We start from the raw sequence: 20453 nt of genomic DNA, 5'->3' as shown, positions 1-20453 counted from the left end.
GATCAAAGGTGAAAACCACCGTAAACCAGACAGAGGCCGCCGTGGCTGTTAGAATCAGGAAGTAAATGAGACGACACACGGGGGTAATGGTCAAGAATGAAACTGGGAAATAAATATCAACAATGCGCCACATTATGACATCAGTGATAACGACCAGGAGATCGGCCGCCGCCATTCCCACCAGGTAGCGAGTGATACATTTGGAGAGACCGCACTTTCCTCGGGACAGGATCACAATCGCCACCAAGTTAACTGTAAGAGAGAGAAACGGAAGGACAGAAATTACTGATCGGACCTGGAGACAAAGCAGCAGTTTGAGAGGATCTGGGGTGAAATTTCCAGCTTTGTTGCTGCATAAAACGGTGGGAACTGATTTACTGACCTGGGCAGCGCTTTCGGGCAGAGAAATGATTTTAAATACAATGATCAACAATGAATTGGGAAAATGATACAGAAAGTTCACGAAGAGCCGAGTGAGGGGGCAGTGCCGGTGGGAAAGGGGGAGGTGTTTTACTGAGTGGGAATCCAACGGGTGAAATCCAGATTTGGGCTCCTGATGGACGGGAAAGTGAGCGAGGGTCGGGAAGGTGAGGAGACAGGGGGAGGTGCTGCTGATTTGTTGCTCTGGGTTGAGAGAGCTGACAGGGGCCAGCTCAAAACGGGAAAGACCGAGATCCGAGTCGGTGAGTTTGAAACTTCGAGTACGCATGGAAGAGGCAGCTGTCGGCGGAGCCAGTAATTGAAATTGGGAGGGAGACAAAGAAAAATGACATGTCGGAGGGTAGGGGAGTCAGGAGCAGTTGGTTTGGGAAAGAGGATAAACTGAAGCAACAGATGAGATGAGAGTGAGAGGAGAGGCGGGGATTCGCAAGGACAGACTGCAACAGACTGTTAGAGGAAATCAAGTCTACAGGTCTCAGTAACACAAAGCAATTAATAAATTCAACTTTTAACGTCCGTGGTTAATGGTGTCAGGGAACAGCTCGTTGGTTACATAATGTTTCAATAAATTTACTTTGCACATTCAATTGCAATTAAACTCGAATGTATTCTTTAAGTTAGCCTCGTTCTTTATTGAACTAAGTTGACATATAGCTTCTCGAGTACAATATCCTAATAAATCAATGCGATCAAGAAATCACTGATTTTATTATTTAAATACATTTCAATTATGTTTATATATTCAATCAGTAAACAAGTAAAAGGAACATTCACATAAACAGACTGAGGACCTGATAGCGATAAACACACCCGGAGAGAGTACAATAAAACTCTCACAATCTGACAACATCCTGATAACACTTTCAATTCACATTTCATCTTCATAATTATACTGGAAGTTTCAGCAGTTCATTCCGATGAATTATTCTCAACGCTGCCGTTCCCCCTCTCTCCACATCTCATTCTCTGTGTTTGTGTGTCTCTCTCTGTCTCTTTCTCTCCCGTCCCTTCTCCACCTCCCTTCTCGTTTTCCTTCTCAGTCGCGTTCTCGATCGTTCCGCTCTGTCTCTCCGCACTCTCTCTACTCTCTTTCTCAATGTCGCTTTTCACACCCGAGTAAATCCTAACTTCCTGCGCCTGCTTTCTCTTCACCAGCCCCGTGTTCCAACGATCCTATTCTTAATGTCAGTTTGTTCAATGGTGAAGCCTCTGTGAAAAGTTTAATGTTTCTACAGATCATTCAAGTCTCCACCTGTTCACCTACACTGTTCACTTCATCTGCAATGTAAGGAATAAAGAGAATCGAATGCCTCTTCCAGACACACCTCACAATAATTGAAATTCCTTCTCCTGAATTATAAAGTAAAGCGTTAGATGGCGGCATTGTTCAATTAACAAAACGCCAACATCACCGCTGCTGCAAAAAATCTACAGATAAATAGAAGGACTCATGATTCCAACAGATAAAGTGCAAACTGATACAAAATAACCTCAAAACATTGCATTTTACAGTGAATTCATCGACAGTGAAGCAGAGAATGAGATGTGAAAGAATCAGCAGCAAACTCAGTTCAGTAACCAGAACTCTGGAGCTTCTTCAGATACACACACAATGAAATAATATTTCATAAGAGTGATAACCAATAAATACATTGAAATCCCAGTTAAACTGAACCATATTATTGTGGAGGGAAGGCATTGCGCTGCCTCCTTCTAACACTGAGACCGTGAGCTGTCTCATTACCAATCACTGAAAACACATTGATGAAAAAAATTCCAGGTCAGATTAGTTCCACAACATGAAACTGTTAACAGCTCCTGATGGTCTGATACCAGCTCTTAGCCCAGACATCTGATTCCAATGCTTCAAGTGCAGAGAATAATCGAGTAACAAAGCCAGGGTTGGATAAACAACGTTCACTATAGATAAAATGCAATTGCTACAGGTCCGACCGTTTGAAGGGTAGACCATTATTCCACAATAAATTCAGTGCACAGAATAATCCAGTAACAATGCCAGGGTTGGATATGCAAAGATAATAAAATCATGCAGAACCCTGGTTAGAGCACACCTGGAGTACTGTGAGCAATTCTGGGCACCGCACCTTCGGAAGGACATATTGGCCTTGGAGGGAGTGCAGCGTAGGTTTACTGGAATGATACCCGGACTCCAAGGGTTAAATTACGAGGAGAGATTACACAAATTGGGGTTGTATTCTCTAGAGTTTAGAAGGTTAAGGGGTGATCTGATCGAAGTTTATAAGATAATATGGGGAACGGATAGGGTGGATAGAGAGAAACTATTTCCGCTGGTTGGGGTTTCTCGGAGTAGGGGGCACAGTCTAAAAATTAGAGCCAGACCTTTCAGGAGCGAGATTAGAAAACATTGCGACACACAAAGGGTGGTAGAGATTTGGAACTCTCTTCCGCAAACGGCAATTGATACTAGCTCAATTGCTAAATTTAAATGTGAAATAGATAGCTTTTTGGCAACCAAAGGTATTAAGGGATATGGGCCAAAGGCAGGTATATGGAGCTAGATCATAGATCAGCCATGATCTGATCGAATGGCGGAGCAGGCACGAGGGACTGAATGGCCTACTCCTGCTCCTATGTTCCTATAATAGATATAATGCAGCTCCTACAAGACCAAGCGTTTTGAATTTAATGACATACCATTATTCAACAATATATTCAGTACAGAGAACAATCCAGTAACAGTGCAAGGGTTGGATATACAATGTTCATTACAGATATAATGCAGCTCCTGCAAGACTGAAAGAGCAGAGACTTTAAACCTTCCATCATTCAACTGATACAAGAGAAGAGGTGACTGCGCAAAACATAGTGGGAGAAAGAATAATTAGCCAAATACAGCAGCACAGTTAACACCGATTTGCAATATTCACAGATGAGATGACGGCTTACCTGGAACTCCAATGGCTGCAAGAACAGGATAGTAAATGCGTTCGATCTGCAACAATACTGGATATTCCATTTCTGTGAGAAGCGGTGACTTCTGTTGATCTGAAAACCGCAGCTCCAGAAGGCACTCTGGGCTGATACATTGCAACGAGCTTAATTTATACAGGGGATTAATCTCCACTGACACGGTTATACCCCTGATCATTGCTATTAGTTACAGTCACCTGAACAAACACATGACATCAGCAGCTTTGTCTCCCATGTAAATAGTAACGGAACATTTAGAGAAGCATAATTTAATAGGACAAAGTCAGCATGGCTTTATGAAGGGGAAGTCATGTCTGACAAATTTGCTTGAGTTCTTCGAGGATATAACGTATAGGGTGGATAAAGGGGAACCAGTGGACATAGTGTATTTAGACTTCCAGAAGGCATTCGACAAGGTGCCACATAAAAGATTATTACTTAAGATAAAAAATCACGGGATTGGGGGTAATATTCTGGCATGGGTGGAGGATTGGTTATCGAACAGGAAGCAGAGAGTTGGGATAAATGGTTCATTTTCGGACTGGCAACCAGTAACCAGTGGTGTTCCACAGGGGTCGGTGCTGGGTCCCCAACTCTTTACAATCTATATTAACGATTTGGAGGAGGGGACCGAGTGCAACATATCAAAATTTGCAGATGATACAAAGATGGGAGGGAAAGTAGAGAGTGAGGAGGACATAAAAAACCTGCAAGGGGATATAGACAGGCTGGGTGAGTGGGCGGAGATTTGGCAGATGCAATATAATATTGGAAAATGTGAGGTTATGCACTTTGGCAGGAAAAATCAGAGAGCAAGTTATTTTCTTAATGGCGAGAGACTGGAAAGTACTGCAGTACAAAGGGATCTGGGGGTCCTAGTGCAAGAAAATCAAAAAGTTGGTATGCAGGTGCAGCAGGTGGTCAAGAAAGCCAACGGAATGTTGGCTTTTATTGCTAGGGGGATAGAATATAAAAACAAGGAGGTATTGCTGCAGTTATATAAGGTATTGGTGAGACCGCACCTGGAATACTGCATACAGTTTTGGTCTCCATACTTAAGAAAAGACATACTTGCTCTCGAGGCAGTACAAAGAAGGTTCACTCGGTTAATCCCGGGGATGAGGGGGCGGACATATGAGGAGAGGTTGAGTAGATTGGGACTCTACTCATTGGAGTTCAGAAGAATGAGAGGCGATCTTATTGAAACATATAAGATTGTGAAGGGTCTTGATCGGGTGGATGCAGTAAGGATGTTCCCAAAGATGGGTGAAACTAGAACTAGGGGGCATAATCTTAGAATAAGGGGCTGCTCTTTCAAAACTGAGATGAGGAGAAACTTCTTCACTCAGAGGGTAGTAGGTCTGTGGAATTTGCTGCCCCAGGAAGCTGTGGAAGCTACATCATTAGATAAATTTAAAACAGAAATAGACAGTTTCCTAGAAGTAAAGGGAATTAGGGGTTATGGGGAGCGGGCAGGAAATTGGACATGAAGCTGAGTTCGGATCGGTCAATGCCCTGTGGGTGGCGGAGAGGGCCCAGGGGCTGTTTGGCCGGGTCCTGCTCCGACTTCTTGTGTTCTTTAGATTTGTGGTTGGGATCAGATCAGCCATGATCTTATTGAATGGCGGAGCAGGCTCGAGGGGCCGATTGGCCTACTCCTGCTCCAATTTCTTATGTTCTTATGTTCTTATGTTCTTATGTTCACTCCTGCCCATTCATTTATAAATTTTACAGATTTCACCGCGTCTACACTGAATCCAAGGACAAAAGCAAACCCGTTTCACTATGTACCTGCAGTTTCCCAGTTAAAATATGTATTTTGAGTCTCTGACACGGGGACAGTTCAAGGTCACGCTTAGGACTGTGCGTGATTTCAGGGGTCACTGAAAGAGTTTCATTGCCATTCCTCTCTCCGTTATTTTCCTGCAGATATTTACCCGTTTATTTTATATTGGTTGAAGGCTGCAGTAAAATTGTTCCCGTGCAACCCCGAGCTGAGCTCATGACCCGATTTGACCTCCATCACAAAGGCCCCGTGCTTCCCTCACCCGCCTCCATTCCTTCCTCAGCATATTGCCATTCAAACCCTCATTAATGTCTCTGACCCTCCAGACTCCATTCCTCCAATGCACGCCTGTCCGGTCATTCAGCCTTCTCCTTCCAACCAGCACCAGGTCCTGCTTGGCCCCATTACCCTCACTGCCTCCCACTTCCCGATTGCCTGACGTTTAACATTTTCAGCATGGGGTTTAAATCCCTCCATGGCCCACCCCTCCCCATCTCCGCCCTCTCCTCCACACCTACAGGAAACCCACCCGTGACCTCCTCATTCATCGATCATTGGCCTCTTTTGGTCGGATATCCCTCGCTTGGTTCCACTCACCTATCTGATCATAGCCAGGAGAAGCTTCTCTTCCCACCCTATCACCGTTATATCTGATGTCTCTAAAGGTTCAATCCTTTGCTCCCTCCTCTTCCTCATCTGCATGATGCCCTTTGGTGACATTGTCCGCAGACATGGACCAGCTTTCAGCTTTACGCTGACAAAACCACCGCCTCTCTTGACCCTTCCAATGTCTTTGTGTTGTCATAGCAGCATTCTGTTTTGGAGGAGCCATAATTTACACCAGTTAAAAATTGTGAAGTCAAGATCTTTGACCCCCTCCCAATCTCCACATCCTTGCCACTGATTCCATCTCCAACCCTCTCTTTTTGATTGGTGAGTCCCTCACCAATCATCCAGTCCTTACTGACCTGCATTGGCTTCCAGTCTCCGAAGCCTGTAGTTTATTTTTTATTGTTCCTTGCACTTAAATCCACTAGGGCCTCAACCCTCCCTATCTCTGTAACCTCCTCCAGCCCTGCAGCCAATGCCAAATACCTCCCTATCTCTGTAACCTCCTCCAGCCGTGCAGCCATTCCCCCACCTCACGCGCTTGTGCATCCACAGTTAATTTGCTCTACTTTTGACAGCCGTGCCTTCAGCCATATCCACGCTCCAGAATGCCCTCCCTATGCCCCTCCATCTCCCTCTCCCCCTTTCTGGTATCAGGCATGGCTCAGTGGTAGCGGTCTCGCTTCTGAGTTGGAAAGTTGTGAGTTTTAGTCCCACTCCAGAGACTTGAACACATAATCCAAGCTGACACTACAGTGCAGTACTGAGGCAGCACTGCACTGTCGGAGATATCGACTGACGTAAGACGCGTTAAACGGAAGGCCCATCTACCTTCTCAGGTAGATATAACAGATCACACGGCAATATTCGAGAATAAACAGAGGAGTTCTCCCCAGTGACCTGGGCAATATTTATCCCTCAACTCATATAACTGAAACCGATTTTTTGGTCATTTATCTCATTGCAGTTTGTATGAGCTTGCTGTGTGCAAATTTGCTGGCGCGTTTCCCACATTACCACAGTGACTACACTTCAAAGTGCACTTCATTGACTGTAAAGCATTTTGGGACGTCTGGGGGTCTTGAAAGGCGCTGTATAAACGCAAGTCCTTTCCTTCTTTCAGACCTTCCATGAAAGCCATCTCTTGTGTCATGATTTTCTCATGGCGCCAAATATCTCCTTCTTCAGCTGGAGTTCCATATTTGTCTGATTATACCTCAGTAAATCGGATTGGTCTATTTATCTATGGGGGGTTAAATGCGCTGTTTAAATGCAAGTAGTTATTTCTATGAGCTGTAAATTTTCAGTGCATTTGCTTCTAACAGCCAATCGAAACCTTATAGTAGTGTCGTCACTGTTGCCCACGTGTTCCCCCACACAGAAGCCTGATACGAGCTCAGGCTCATAATAAACACTGGATTAAATATATGGTTACCGCGTGAAGGATTTTGGACTTTTCAATATGGATCTTTCACTTGCTAAAGGAGCAGAGTTTGGTTCAACACAGGATGGAACACAGAATTGCTAGACTTGACTATTCAAGACTGCATTCTGGGAAGATTGAACAAGTTCAAAAGGTTTTATTATTGCTTCAGATTGTTTAGAAGTCTAACTGAGACGATGTACTTGCGCTGAGGTAAGCGGCGAGGTTAAAGTTAAGACAGCTGCCGAGCTCGGAATTGAAGTCTGTGGGAAACTGTCGTAAACTTCAGATGCTGCAGCAACAGTTTGTTTGAACCATGGGAAAGAGAGAGAGGGAAAGGAGAGAGAGTGAAAAGTTCCAGCAGCTTGTTTTTACCAGCGAGGATGGGAAAACATTTCTCCTCATTTCCCCTCCAGTTCTTTTGCCAATTATTTTGAATCTCTGTCCTTTGGTTATTGACCCACTTGCCGGTGGAAACAGTTTCTCCCTTTTTGGCTGCCCAAACCCCTCATTATTTTGAATACCTCTATTAGGTCTCCCCTCAAGCTTCTCTGCTCCAAGGAGAACAAACCCAAATTCTCCAATCTCTCCACATAACGGAAGTCCCTCTTCCCTGGCATCATCCTAATCAAGCTCCTCCGTACCCTCTCCAAGGCCTTGCCATCTTTCCTTAAGTGTACTGTCCAGAATTGTACACAACACTCAAGCTGAGGCCTAACCAGTGCAGCGTGACTTCCTTGTGTTTGTTTTCAATGCCACTATTTAGAAAGCCAAGTGTCCCATTCACTTTCATAGCCGCCTGTTCAACTGGCCCTGTCGCCTTCAACGATTTGTAAATATGCACACCCAGGCCCCTCTGCTCTTGGATCTACTGAAAATAGTACCATTTATAAACTTGCCCTGTCACCTTCAAAGATTGGTGAATATACACCCCCAGGTCCCACTGCTCTTCCACCCCCTCAAAATAGTACCATTTAGATGCTACTGGCTCTACACGTGGTTCCTCCAAAAGTGCATGAATTCACTCTTATCCGCATTAAATTTCAACTGCCATGTGTCTGCCCATTTTGTCAGTCTGTCTATGTACTCCTGAAGTCGGCTGCTATCCTGCTCACTGTTTATGTTTCGAATTTTGGCTACAATTGTGAAAAGATCCTCTGAGGCTCGCCTCACCTTTAAACACAAGGACAGGCAAGACTTCCGCTACCTCGTGAAAAACCTAATGCTCGGCACAGGATAGCATTCAATGGAAGAGCGCACGCACCGTATCAATGGTTTCGAACCCAGGGCTGGATTGCGGGCCCAGTGAGAGATTATTCCACTTTGACAGATTGGGGAGGACCTGGGACAAGAGTTTAGACTACGCAGAGGTAGGAATAGGGTGGATTTTAGGCGGTTCTCCTTTTCCCAGTGAGTAGTGAGCCTCTGGAATGCGTTGCTGGCTGGTGCGGTGCGTTCTGACTCTCTGCCTGCCTTCTCCAGGGAGCTGGACCGGTTTTTGGCTGGGGCAGAGGTCACAATATATAAAAGGTAAGAGGATTTACAGTTAGTGTCCCTACGATCCATGTGATCTCCTGGACTGGTTTCGATCACCTGAGGAGGTGGGGGAGGAATTTTCCAGTGTATGCTATCCCTTAAAGGCCCTGGATTTTTCTCAGGATCTTTGTCTCTCCCAGGAGATTACATGTCTGCGGGCGGGTGAGGGGGAGTAAGTGTCAGTAATGATGCTCCAGCAATCCCGAGTGAGGGGCAGGCCTGATGGACCAGCTGGTCTTTTACTGCCCGTCATTTCCGTATGTTCGTCTACATCCCCAGCTCGTCATGGTGTTTTCAACGAAACGATCTTCACACAAACCCACACCTGGGGCATGTGCTGCGTCTGTCTTTAGTGAAACGAGACTCAATGTCTCTGCGTCTCACGTTATTCTCCTCTGAAGTTCAAGGGCTCGAAATATTCTTGCAGGCCTCTGCTACAATGTGCCTGAGAATTTCTAGTCCCGTCCAGCCGTCTGCTACGTGTCTAGGTGGCTGTTGTCCGCTTGGAGCACAAGAGGAGATGACTTTCAACCCAGTAAATCATTGGGTGGTCTTAAGACAGTGAACACTCAGTCCTTGTACCCTTGGTTATAGTTCTATTAGATTCGGGGTTGTAGCTCAGTGGTATAGCGCCTGCTTTGCGTGTATATATTTCTGGGTTCAATATCTAACATCTCCAACATTTATCTTCACCAGAATGTCCCACAGAAAGATGAATCGTGCTTTCAGAGGGAAGCGAGTTCCAACTTCTGAGACAAACATTCAATTGTCCCGGAGCAGGACTTCATCTCACGGTCCCCTCAGCAGCTCAGCTCATACTAGCCGCCGACTGACCAGAATTTAAAACTCGAACCATAAAGTGCTTGGAGAGAGAACCCGGGACCTCATACACGCGAAGCACGCGATCTATCACTGAGCTACATCACCAGATAGGGAAGACCTCTAACCAAATATAAAAGGACTCAGTGCCTCACTTTCCTAAGGCCATCCGAGGATTTACTGGGTTGAAAAGCATCACCTTTTGTACTCCAAGCAGACAACTATACCGAGGTATGCGGACCTGATATACTCAGAGACTCTGAGTAATGAGAAAGGGGGCGTTGAGAAGTAAGACTGGGAGAGGGGGAGAGCCACCATGGGCTCTGCTGTAAAGCATCCTTCCTATTCGAGGGCGCAATTTTCGTACGTTATCAGTCACTTTGCCTCTGATTGGACGGGACTAGAAATGCTCAGGCACATTGTAGCAGAGGCCGGCAAGAATATTTCGAGTCCTTGAGCTTCAGAGGAGGGCAACTTAAGGCCTGGAGAGTATTGCGTCTCATTTCACTATAGACGGATGCAGGACTTGCCCCAGGTGTAGGTTTGTGTTTAAAGATCACTTCACTGAAAACACCTTGACGATCTGGGGTTATAGACCGGCATGACGGGCGGGAAAACAGTTGGTTCATCAATCCTGCCCCACATGCCTAGAGCATCGTGACCAGACATTTCCTCCCTACAAAACCCGCCCCACCCACCGGAAACATGTAATCTCCTGGGAGCGGTTACAAATCAGAAAAACAATCAAAAGCCGATAATGAGGGCGAATTCTGGGAAATTCCTCCCCGACTCCCTCAGGCGATCGAATCGAGTTCAGTGGATCACACTGACCATGTGCAGGTTAACTGTAAAACCACTCACCTTCTATATGATGCGATCTCTGCCCCAGTCAAGAAATGGCCCAGATCCCTCGAGAACGCGGAGGGAGTCAGCACCCACCACACCAGCCAGAATTGCATTCCAGAGACTCACTACTCTCTGGGAAAAGAAGAATCACCGAACATTAAGAATATTTTTACCTCTGTGTGGTCTGAACGCCTGTCAGCTGCTCCTCCCCAATCTGTGAAACTGGATGGTGGTGAACCTGTGGAATTCTCTACCACAGAAGGCTGTGGAGGCGAAGTCACTGAATATATTTGAATATAGATAGAGAGATTTCGACACACACAAGGCATCAAGGGGTATGGGGAGAGCGCGGAATTATGGTATTGAGGTAGCGGATCAGCCATGATCCGATTGAATGGCGGAGCAGGCTCGAAGGGCCGAATGGCCGACTCGTGATCCTATTTTCGATGTTTTAACAACTCCGCACGCAATCCAGCCCCAGGACGGCAGCCATTTCAAAGGCGCGTGCGCGCTTCCATTGAATTTTATCCTGTGCAGAGCATTTGCCTTTTCTCGAGGTGAAGAAACCCTTTCCTGTCCTTGTGTGTGAAGGTGAGGTGAGGACAAGAGGGTCTTTTCAAAATTTCAAACATAAATAATTTGGAAATGCCGGGGATTGAACCCGGGACCTCATACATGCAAAGCATGCGCTCTACCACTGAGCTACATCCCCTCTGCAAAGCTAGGGATGTAGACGAACATACGGAAATGACGGGCAGTAAAAGACCAGCTGGTCCATCAAGCCTGCTCCTCACTCGTGATTGCTGGAGCATCATTACTGACACTTGCTCCCCCTCAAGTGGAATTTCAGCTCCGTCTCTCCCGGACAACGAGATGCCCAGTCCTCACACGTGCTCCAAATGTTCAACCTCTGCTTCAGTTCACGGGGTTTCTGCTCCGCTTTACTTTGAACTTTCCAAAAAAAAGTCAGCGGAAATAAAAAAATACAATTGCCAATAGTCAGTGACGAGGCTGACATCCAACCTCTGAATCATAAAGTGAGATGGATGAATGACACAGCGTCAAACAAGAGCTGGGACTGCTCGCTAGACATTGCACTGTCACATATTCCGGTCAGTCGGCGGCTGTTATGAGCTGAGCTGCTGAGGGGACCGTGAGATGAAGTCCTGCTCAGGGATAATTTAATGCTTGTGGAGCCTCAGAAGTTGGAACTCGCTGAGCTCAGAAAGCGCGATTCGCCTTTCCGTGCGTAATTCTGATGAAAAATATTTTTGGAGATGCTGGGGATTGAACCCAGGACCTCATACATGCGAAGCATGCGCTCTACCACTGAGCTACATCCCCCGATGAAATAAATAGCTACCCAACGAAAGAAGAACGGATTATCCTCATTTTATGAGACCACCCATGGTGGGTCTGCCACGTGATAGATTATTTCCAGTTTCAAAGATTGGGGAGGAGCGGGGAACAGGCGTCTGGATGTTGGGCGGTTCTTTATTTCCCAGAGTGTGGTGAGTCTCTGGAATGCATTGCCGGCTGGTCTGGTGGGTGCTGACACTTTGTATACTTGGCTTAAAATCATCGAGTTTTCTGTTCCAAGCAGACAATTAAAGATGAAGTTTGCGGAACTGATACAACTGTGGGTGAACGGAAGAAACCAGGCCTCGGCACTTAGTCTAATGAGAAAGGGGGAGTTGAGAAGAAAGGCCGGGAAAGTGGGGAGAGACTCCTTGAACTGTGCTGTAACCATCCTTCCTATTTGAGGGCGCATTTTTCGAACGCTCCCGTTATCAGTCACTTTACTTACGGTTGGACGGGACTAGAAATGCTCAGGCACATTGTAGCAGAGGCCGGCAAGAATATTTCGAGTCCTCCTGCTTCAGAGGAGGGCAAGGTGATGCACAGGCAGCATTGAGTCTCATTTCACTATAAAGGGCCAGGTGTGAGTTTGTGTTTAAAGATCACTTCACAAAAACACCTTGACGAGCTGAGGTTACTGACGGACATGATGGTCAGGAAAAGACCAGCTGGTTCATCAATCCTGTCCCACATGCCCGGAGCATCGTGACTGGACACTTCCTACTGACACCACCCGCCCCACCCACCGGAAACATGTAATCTCCTGGGAGCGGTTACAAACCAGAAAAAAATACAGGGCCAATTGATGGAAAGTTCCTTCCCGACATCTTCAGGCGATTGAAACCAGTCCAGGACATGACAGTGACCATGTGTAGGTTAACTGTAAAACCACTCACCTTCTATATGATGCGATCTCTGTCCCAGTCAAGAACAGATCCAGATCCCTCGAGAAGGCAGAAAGAGAGTCAGCACCCACCACACCAGCCGGCAATGCATTCCAGAGTCTCACTACTCTCTGGGAAATGAAGAACCGCCTGACATCCAGACAATTCTTACCTCTGTGTAGTCGAAACGCCTGTTCCCTGCTCCGCCCCAATCTTTGAATCTGCAAATAATCTATCAAGTGGCAGACCCACCTTGGACGGGCTCATAAAATGAGAACGATCAGTTCTTCTTTCCTTGGGTAGCTATTGATTTTATCTGGGGATGTAGCTCAGTGGTAGAGCGCATGCTTCGCATGTATGAGGTCCTGGGTTCAATCCCCAGCTTCTCCAAAAATGTTTTTTCATCAGAATTACGCACAGAAAGGCGAATTTTGCTTTCTGAGCGCAGTGAGTTCCAACTTCTGAGGCTCCACAAACATTAAATTGTCCCGGAGCAGGACTTCATCTCACGGTCCCCTCAGCAGCTCAGCTCATAACAGCCGCCGACTGACCAGAATTCAAAATGTAAAGTGCTTGGGCATAGAAACTGAGACCTCATACACGCAAAGCATGCGGTCTATCACTGAGCTCCAACACCAGATAATAACGACCTCTAACCAAGTGTGAAAGGACTGAGTGCCTCACTTTCCTAAGGTCATCCGAGGATTTACTGTGCTGAAAAGCATTTCCTCTTTTAAGCATAGGAGATACCTGAGGTCTGCGGACCTGATACTAGTATTTTAATTCCAGATTTTATTCAATTAATTCAATTTTTAAATAATTTAAATTGAATTCCCCAGCTGCCGTGGCGGGATTATTATTCCAGGCCTCTGGATTACCAGTCCAGTAAACTAACCACAATAATACCGTACCCGCTGGGTAAACAGAAGAAACCAGGTCTCGTCACTCAGAGAAATGAGAAAGGGAGCGTTGCGAAGAAAGTCTGGGGGAGAGGCGAGTCTCCTCGGGCTGTGCCGACCAGCATTTTTGTTTCAGGTCGCTGTTGTTCCAACTGCTCGCTGGACATTGCACCGTCACACATTCCGATCAGTCGGCGGCTGCTGTGAACTGAGCTGCTGAGGAGACCGTGAGATGAAATCCTGCTCAGGGGCAATTTAATGATTGTGGAGCCTCAGAGGATGGAATGAGCGGCACATCGAAATCAAGATTCGCCTTTCTGTGGGTAATTGTGGTGAAAAAATAGCTGCGAAGATGCTGGGGATTGAACCCAGGATCTCATGCATGCGAAGCCACGCGCTCTACCACTGAGCTACATCCCCAGATAGGAGCACATTCCAAAGAAGAGCTGATCGCCTTCATTTTATGAGGTCACATAAGGTTTTTTGGGGGGCTTCAATTCATCTCCTTTTCTGCTTCAACCATAAAATTAAACATGAAGTTTGCGGACCTGATATAATTGTGGGTGAACGGAAGAAACCAGATCTCGGCACTCAGAGTAATGAGAAAGGGGGCATTGAGAAGAAAGGGTGGGAGAGGGGGAGAGTCTCCTTTGGCTGTGCTGAAACCATCCTTCCGATTTCAGGGCACATTTATCGAACGCTCCCGTTATCAGTCACTTTGCTTCCGGTTGGACGGGACTAGAAATCCTCAGGCACATTGTAGCAGAGGCCGGCAAGAATATTTCGAGTCCCCGAGCTTCAGAGGAGGGTAAGGTGAGACACAGACAGCATTGAGGATAATTTCACTATAGACGGATGCAGGATTTGCCCCAGGTGTGGTTTTGTGTTTAAAGATCACTTCACTGAAAACACCTTGACGGTCTGGGGCTACAGACGGACATGATCGTCAGGAAAAGACCAGTTGGTTCATCAATCCTGCCCCACATGCCTGGAGCATCGTGACTGGAAACTCCCTACCGACACCACCCGCCCCACCCACCGGAAACATGTAATCTCCTGCGAGTGGCGACAAACTAGAAACAAATCCAGCGTCAATAAGGAGGGGAAATTCTGGGAAATTCCTCCCCGACTTCTTCGGGCGATCGAATCGAGTCCAGTGGATCACACTGACCATGTGCAGGTTAACTGTAAAACCACTCACCTTCTCTATGATGCGATCTCTGCCCCAGTCAAGAACTGGTCCAGATCCATCCAGAAGGCAAAGAGAGAGTCAGCACCCACCACACCAGCCGGCAATGCATTCCAGAGACTCAGTACTCTCTGCGAAAAGATAAACCGCCTAACATCCAGCCTATTCCCACCTCTGTGTAGTCTGAACGCCTGTCCGCTGCTCCTCCCCAATCTGTGAAACTGGGAATAATCTATTTCTTCACTCAGATGGTGGTGAACCTGTGGAATTCTCTGTCAAAGAAGGCTGTGGAGGCCAAGTCACTGAATATATTTACGAAAGAGAGATTTCTCCACACAGAAGGCATCAAAGCGTATGGAGAGAGAGCGGGAATATGGCATTGAGATGGAGGATCAGCCATGATCATATATCGTGGCGGAGCAGGTTCGAAGAGCCGAATGTCCGACTCGTGATCCTATTTTCTCTGTCATTATTACTGGGCCCGCTCTCCAGCCCCGGGATGGGAGCCATTTCAAATGCGCGTGCGTGCTTCCATTGAATTTTATCGTGTGCAGAGCGTTCGGTTTTTCTCGAGGTGAAGAAACCCTTTCCTGTCCTTGTGTGTGAAGGTGAGGTGAGGACAAGAGGGTCTTTTCAAAATTCGAAATATAAAGCGTTTGGAGAGGCTGGGGATTGAACCCGGGACCTCATACATGCAAAGCATGCGCTCTACCACTGAGCTACATCCCCACGGGCACAAGCCCTCCACTTTAGAGTAAAAGTGGGCTTTCCGCTCTGTCTCTCCCGGACAATGCGATGCCCAGTCGTTCCACGTGCTCACCATGTTCAACCTCTGCTTCAGTTCACGGGGTTTCTGCTCCTCTTTACTTTGAACCTTCCAAAAAAAAAGTCAGCGGAATTTTAAAAAATACAATTGCCAATAGTCAGTGACGAGGCTGACATCCAACCTCTGAATCATAAAGTGAGATGGATGAATAACACAGTGTCAAACAAGAGCTGGGACTGCTCGCTCGACATTGCACCGTCACACATTCCGGTCAGTCGGCGGCTGCTGTGAGCTGAGCTGCTGAGGGGACCGTGAGATGAATTCCTGCGACGGGACAATTGTGGAGCCTCAGAAGTTGGAACTTGCTGTGCTCAGAAAGCGCGATTCGCCTTTCCGTGCGTAATTCTGATGAAAAAAGATTTTTTGGAGATGCTGGGGATTGAACCCAGGACCTCATACATGCGAAGCATGCGCTCTACCACTGAGCTACATCCCCATATGCATTAAATAGCTAACCAAGGAAAGAAGAACTGACCGTTCTCATTTTCTGAGCCCGTCCAAGGTGGATCTGCAACGTGATAGATTATTTGCAGTTTCAAAGATTGGGGCGGAGCACGGGACAGGCGTTTAGACGACACAGAGGTAAGAATAGGCTGGATGTTAGTCGGATCTTCATTTCCCAGAGAGTAGTGAATCTCTGGAATGCATCAGCTCTTCTTTCCCTGGTTAGACTGATTCCTTGTGTGGGGATGTAGCTCAGTGGTAGAGCGCATGCTTCGCATGTATGAAGTCCTGGGTTCAATCCCCAGCATCTCCAAAAATATTTTTCATCAGAATTACGCACGGAAAGGCGAATCGCGCTTTCGAAGCGCAGCGAGTTCCAACTTTTGAGGCTCCACAAGCATTAAATTATCCCGGAGCAGGACTTCATCTCACGGTCCCCTCAGCAGCTCAGCTCATAGCAGCCGCCGACATGACTGGAATGTGTGACAGTGCAATGTCGAGCGAGCAGTCCCAGCTCTTGTTTGACGCTGTGTCATTCATCCGTCTCACTTTATGATTCAGATTTTGGATGTGAACCTCGTCACTGAGTAGTGGCAATTATATATTTTTTTTATTTCCGCTGACATTGTTCTTGGAAAGTTCAAAGTAAAGAGGAGCAGAAACCCCGTGAACTGAAGCAGAGGTTGAACATTGTGAGCACGTGTGACGACTGGGCATCTCGTTGTCCGGGAGAGACAGAGCGGAAAGCCCAATTTTTTATTCTAAATTTGAAACGGTGTTGGTGAGGGGATGTTGCTCAGTGGAAGAGCGCATGCGTTGCATGTATGAGGTCCCGGGTTCAATCCCCGGCATCTCCAAATGCTTTATATTTCGAATTTTGAAAAGACCCTCTTGTCCTCACCTCACCTTCACACACAAGGACAGGAAAGGGTTTCTTCACCTCGAGAAAAACCGAACGCTCTGCACACGATGAAATTCAATGGAAGCACGCACGCGCCTTTGAAATGGCTCCCATCCCGGGGCTGGAGAGCGGGCCCAGTAATAATAACAGAGAAAATAGGATCACGAGTCGGACATTGGGCCCTTCGAGCCTGCTCCGCCATTATATATGATCATGGCTGATCCTCTATCTCAATACCACATTCCCGCTCTCTCTCCATACGCTTTGATGCCTTCTGTGTGTAGAAATCTCTTTCTTAAATATATTCAGTTACATGGCCTCCACAGCCTTCTGTGGTAGAGAATTCTACAGGTTCACCTCTCTCTGAGTGAAGAAATAGATTATTCCCAGTTTCACAGATCGGGGAGGATCAGCGGACAGGCGTTCAGACCACACAGAGGTCGGAATAGTCTGGATGTTCGGCGGTTCTTCTTTTCCCAGAGAGTACTGAGTCTCTGGAATGCATTGCAGGTTTGTGTCGTGGGTGTTGACTCTCTCTGGGCCTTCTGGATGGATCTTGACCAGTTCTTGACTGGGGCAGAGATCGTATCATATAGAAGGTGAGTGGTTTTACAGTTAACCCACGCATGATCAGTGTGATCCACTGAACTCGATTCGATCGCCGGAGGGAGTCGGGGAGGAATTTCCCAGAATTTCCCCTCCTTATTGGCGCTGGATTTGTTTCTAGTTTGTCGCCGCTCCCAGGAGATTACATGTTTCCGGTGGGCGGGGCGGGTGGTGTCGGGAGGAAGTGTCCGGTCACGATGCTTCGGGCATGTGGGGCAGGATTGATGAACCAACTGGTCTTTTCCTGACCATCATGTCCGTCTGTAACCTCAGCTGGTCAAGGTGTTTTCAGTGAAGTGATCTTTAAACACAAAACCACACCAGGGGCAAGTCCTGCATCCGTCTGCAGTGAAATTATCCTCAATGCTGTCTGTGTCTCACCTTACCCTCCTCTGAAGCTCGGGGACTCGAAATATTCTTGCCGAACTCTGCCACAATGTGCCTGAGGATTTCTAGTCCCGTCCAACCGTAAGCAAAGTGACTGATAACGGGAGCGTTCGAAAAATGTGCCCTGAAATCGGAATGATGGTTACAGCACAGCCAAAGGAGGCTCTCCCCCTCTCCCAGCCTTTCTTCTCAACGCCCCCTTTCTCATTGCTCTGAGTGCCGAGGCCTGGTTTCTTCCGTTCACCCACAATTATATCAGGTCCGCAAACTTCATGTTTAATTGTCTGTTTGGAGCAGAAAAGGAGATGAATTGAAGCCCAAAAAAAAATCTTTTGTGGTCACATAAAATGAAGGAGATCAGCTCTTCGTTGGAATGTGCTCCTATCTGGGGATGTAGCTCAGTGGTAGAGCGCGTGCTTTGCATGTATGAGGTCCTGGGTTCAATCCCCAGCATCTCCAAAGCTATTTTCTCACCAGAATTACCCACAGAAAGGCGAATCTTGATTTCGGTGTGCCGCGAATTCCAACCTCTGAGGCTCCACAAGCATCAAATTGCCCCTGAGCAGGATTTCATCTCACGGTCTCCTCAGCAACTCAGCTCAAAACAGCCGCCGACTGATGGGAATGTGTGACGGTGCAATGTCCAGCGAGCAGTTCGAAGAACGGCGACCTGAAACAGAAATGATGGTCGGAACAGCCCGAGGAGACTCTCCTCTCTCCCAGACTTTCTTCGCAACGCTCCCTTTCTCATTTCTCTGAGTGACGAGACCTGGTTTCTTCTATTCACCCACCGGGTACGGTAGAATAGTGGTTAGGTTACTGGACTAGCAATCGAGAGAGCTGAACTAATAATGTGGCGTCATGAATTCGAATCCCGCCACGGCAGCTGGGGAATTTAACATTAATTAATTAAATAAAATCTGGAATTAAAATACTAGTATCAGATCCGCATACCTCAAAGCAGCTGAAAAGAGGAAATGCTTTTCAGCACATTAAATCCTCGGGTTTCCTTAGGAAAGTGAGGCACTCAGTCCTTTTACACTTGGTTGGAGGTCGTTATTATCTGGTGATGGAGCTCAGTGAATGACCGCATGCTTCGCGTGCATGAGGTCTCAGGTTCTATCCCCAAACACTTTACCTTTTGAATTCTGGTCAGTCGGCGGCTGTTATGAGCTGAGCTGCTGAGGGGACCGTGAGATGAAGTCCTGCTTCGGGACAATTGAATGTTTGTCTCAGAAGTTGGAACTCGCTTCCCTCTGAAAGCACGATTCGTCTTTCTGTTGGACATTCTGGTGAAAATAAATGGTGGAGATGTTAGATATTGAACCCAGAAATTTATGCACGCAAAGCAGGCGCTATACCACTGAGCTACAACCCCGAATCCAATAGACCTATAACCAAGGGTAGAAGAACTGGGTGTTCACTGTATTAAGACCACCCAATGACTTACTGGGCTTAAAATCATCTCCTCTTGTGCTCCAAGCAGACAACAGCCAGCTAGTCACGGAGCGGACGGTTGGACGGGACTAGAAATTCTGAGGCACATTATAGCAGAGGCCTGAAAGAATATTTCGAGCCCTTGAGCTTCAGAGGAGAATAACGTGAGACGCAGAGACATTGAGTCTCGTTTCACTAAAGACAGACGCAGGACATGCCGCAGGAGTGGGTTTGTGTGACGATCGCTTCATTGAAAATACCTTGACGAGCTGGGGACGCACACGAACAAACGGAAATGACGGGCAGTAAAAGACCAGCTGGCCCATCAAGCCTGCCCCTCACTCGGGATGGCTGGAACATCGTTACTGACACTTACTCCCCCTCCCCCCGCCCGCAGCCATGGAATCTCCCGGAAGAGGCAAAGATCCTGAGAAAAAATCCTGTGCCTTTAGGGGATAGAATACACTGGAAAATTCATCCCCGATCCCCTCAAGTGATCGAAATCAGTCCAGGAGATCATATGGATCAGAAGCACGTTAATAGTAAATCCTCTTACTTTTTATATGTTGCGACCTCTTCCCCAGCCAAAAACCGGTCCAGTTCCCTGGAGAAGGCAGACAGAGAGTCAGCACCCACTACATCAGCCAGCAACGCATTGCAGAGGCTCACTACTCACTGGGAAAAGAAGAGCCGCCTCTCCACATTCTTCCTACCAAAATGCATCACTTTACACTTCTGTGATTCTATTTCATCTGCCATGTATTTCCCATTTCGCCAGTCTGTCCATATCCTCCTGAAGACTGTTACTATCCTCCACATTATTTACTACTTTTGCGAGTTTTGTGTCATCTGCAAACTTTGAAATGTTACCCTCTATATCCAAGTCCAGGATATTAATATATATCATATAGAGCAGTGGTCCTAATAGTGACCCCTGGGGAACACCACTGTATACTTCCCTCCAGTCTGAAAAAACACCGTTCACCATTACTCTCTGCTTTCTGTCTCCTCGTCAATTTTGTATCCGCGCTGCCATTGTCCGTTTAATCCCATGGGTGACTACTGTTAGATCCGTGGGTTAAACTATCGCATCATTAGATATTGGGCAG

The 20453-nt window shown here is 46.9% G+C and overlaps 9 non-coding genes across 9 annotated transcripts; 4 read left to right on the top strand and 5 right to left on the bottom strand.

Moving 5' to 3' along the window:
* Nucleotides 1-11052: 11052 nt before the first annotated feature.
* trnaa-ugc (transfer RNA alanine (anticodon UGC)) lies at nt 11053-11124 on the bottom strand. The gene has a single exon. It is a non-coding gene; the product is annotated as a tRNA-Ala (tRNA).
* A 560-nt stretch (nt 11125-11684) lies between these two features.
* trnaa-cgc (transfer RNA alanine (anticodon CGC)) lies at nt 11685-11756 on the bottom strand. The gene has a single exon. It is a non-coding gene; the product is annotated as a tRNA-Ala (tRNA).
* Nucleotides 11757-12973: 1217 nt separating this feature from the next.
* On the top strand, nt 12974-13045 carry trnaa-cgc (transfer RNA alanine (anticodon CGC)). The gene has a single exon. It is a non-coding gene; the product is annotated as a tRNA-Ala (tRNA).
* Nucleotides 13046-13901: 856 nt separating this feature from the next.
* trnaa-cgc (transfer RNA alanine (anticodon CGC)) lies at nt 13902-13974 on the bottom strand. Its single transcript has one exon. It is a non-coding gene; the product is annotated as a tRNA-Ala (tRNA).
* A 1426-nt stretch (nt 13975-15400) lies between these two features.
* trnaa-ugc (transfer RNA alanine (anticodon UGC)) lies at nt 15401-15472 on the bottom strand. Its single transcript has one exon. It is a non-coding gene; the product is annotated as a tRNA-Ala (tRNA).
* A 461-nt stretch (nt 15473-15933) lies between these two features.
* Nucleotides 15934-16005, bottom strand: trnaa-cgc (transfer RNA alanine (anticodon CGC)). Its single transcript has one exon. It is a non-coding gene; the product is annotated as a tRNA-Ala (tRNA).
* A 249-nt stretch (nt 16006-16254) lies between these two features.
* trnaa-cgc (transfer RNA alanine (anticodon CGC)) lies at nt 16255-16326 on the top strand. Its single transcript has one exon. It is a non-coding gene; the product is annotated as a tRNA-Ala (tRNA).
* A 472-nt stretch (nt 16327-16798) lies between these two features.
* Nucleotides 16799-16870, top strand: trnaa-ugc (transfer RNA alanine (anticodon UGC)). Its single transcript has one exon. It is a non-coding gene; the product is annotated as a tRNA-Ala (tRNA).
* A 1424-nt stretch (nt 16871-18294) lies between these two features.
* On the top strand, nt 18295-18366 carry trnaa-ugc (transfer RNA alanine (anticodon UGC)). The gene has a single exon. It is a non-coding gene; the product is annotated as a tRNA-Ala (tRNA).
* The last annotated feature ends 2087 nt before the right edge of the window (nt 18367-20453 follow it).

Source organism: Heptranchias perlo, unplaced genomic scaffold (genome assembly GCF_035084215.1).
Source record: "Heptranchias perlo isolate sHepPer1 unplaced genomic scaffold, sHepPer1.hap1 HAP1_SCAFFOLD_60, whole genome shotgun sequence".
Taxonomy (NCBI): Eukaryota; Metazoa; Chordata; class Chondrichthyes; order Hexanchiformes; family Hexanchidae; genus Heptranchias; species Heptranchias perlo.
Note: the sequence above shows the minus strand (reverse complement) of the source record. Positions and strands in the feature narration are given on the sequence as shown.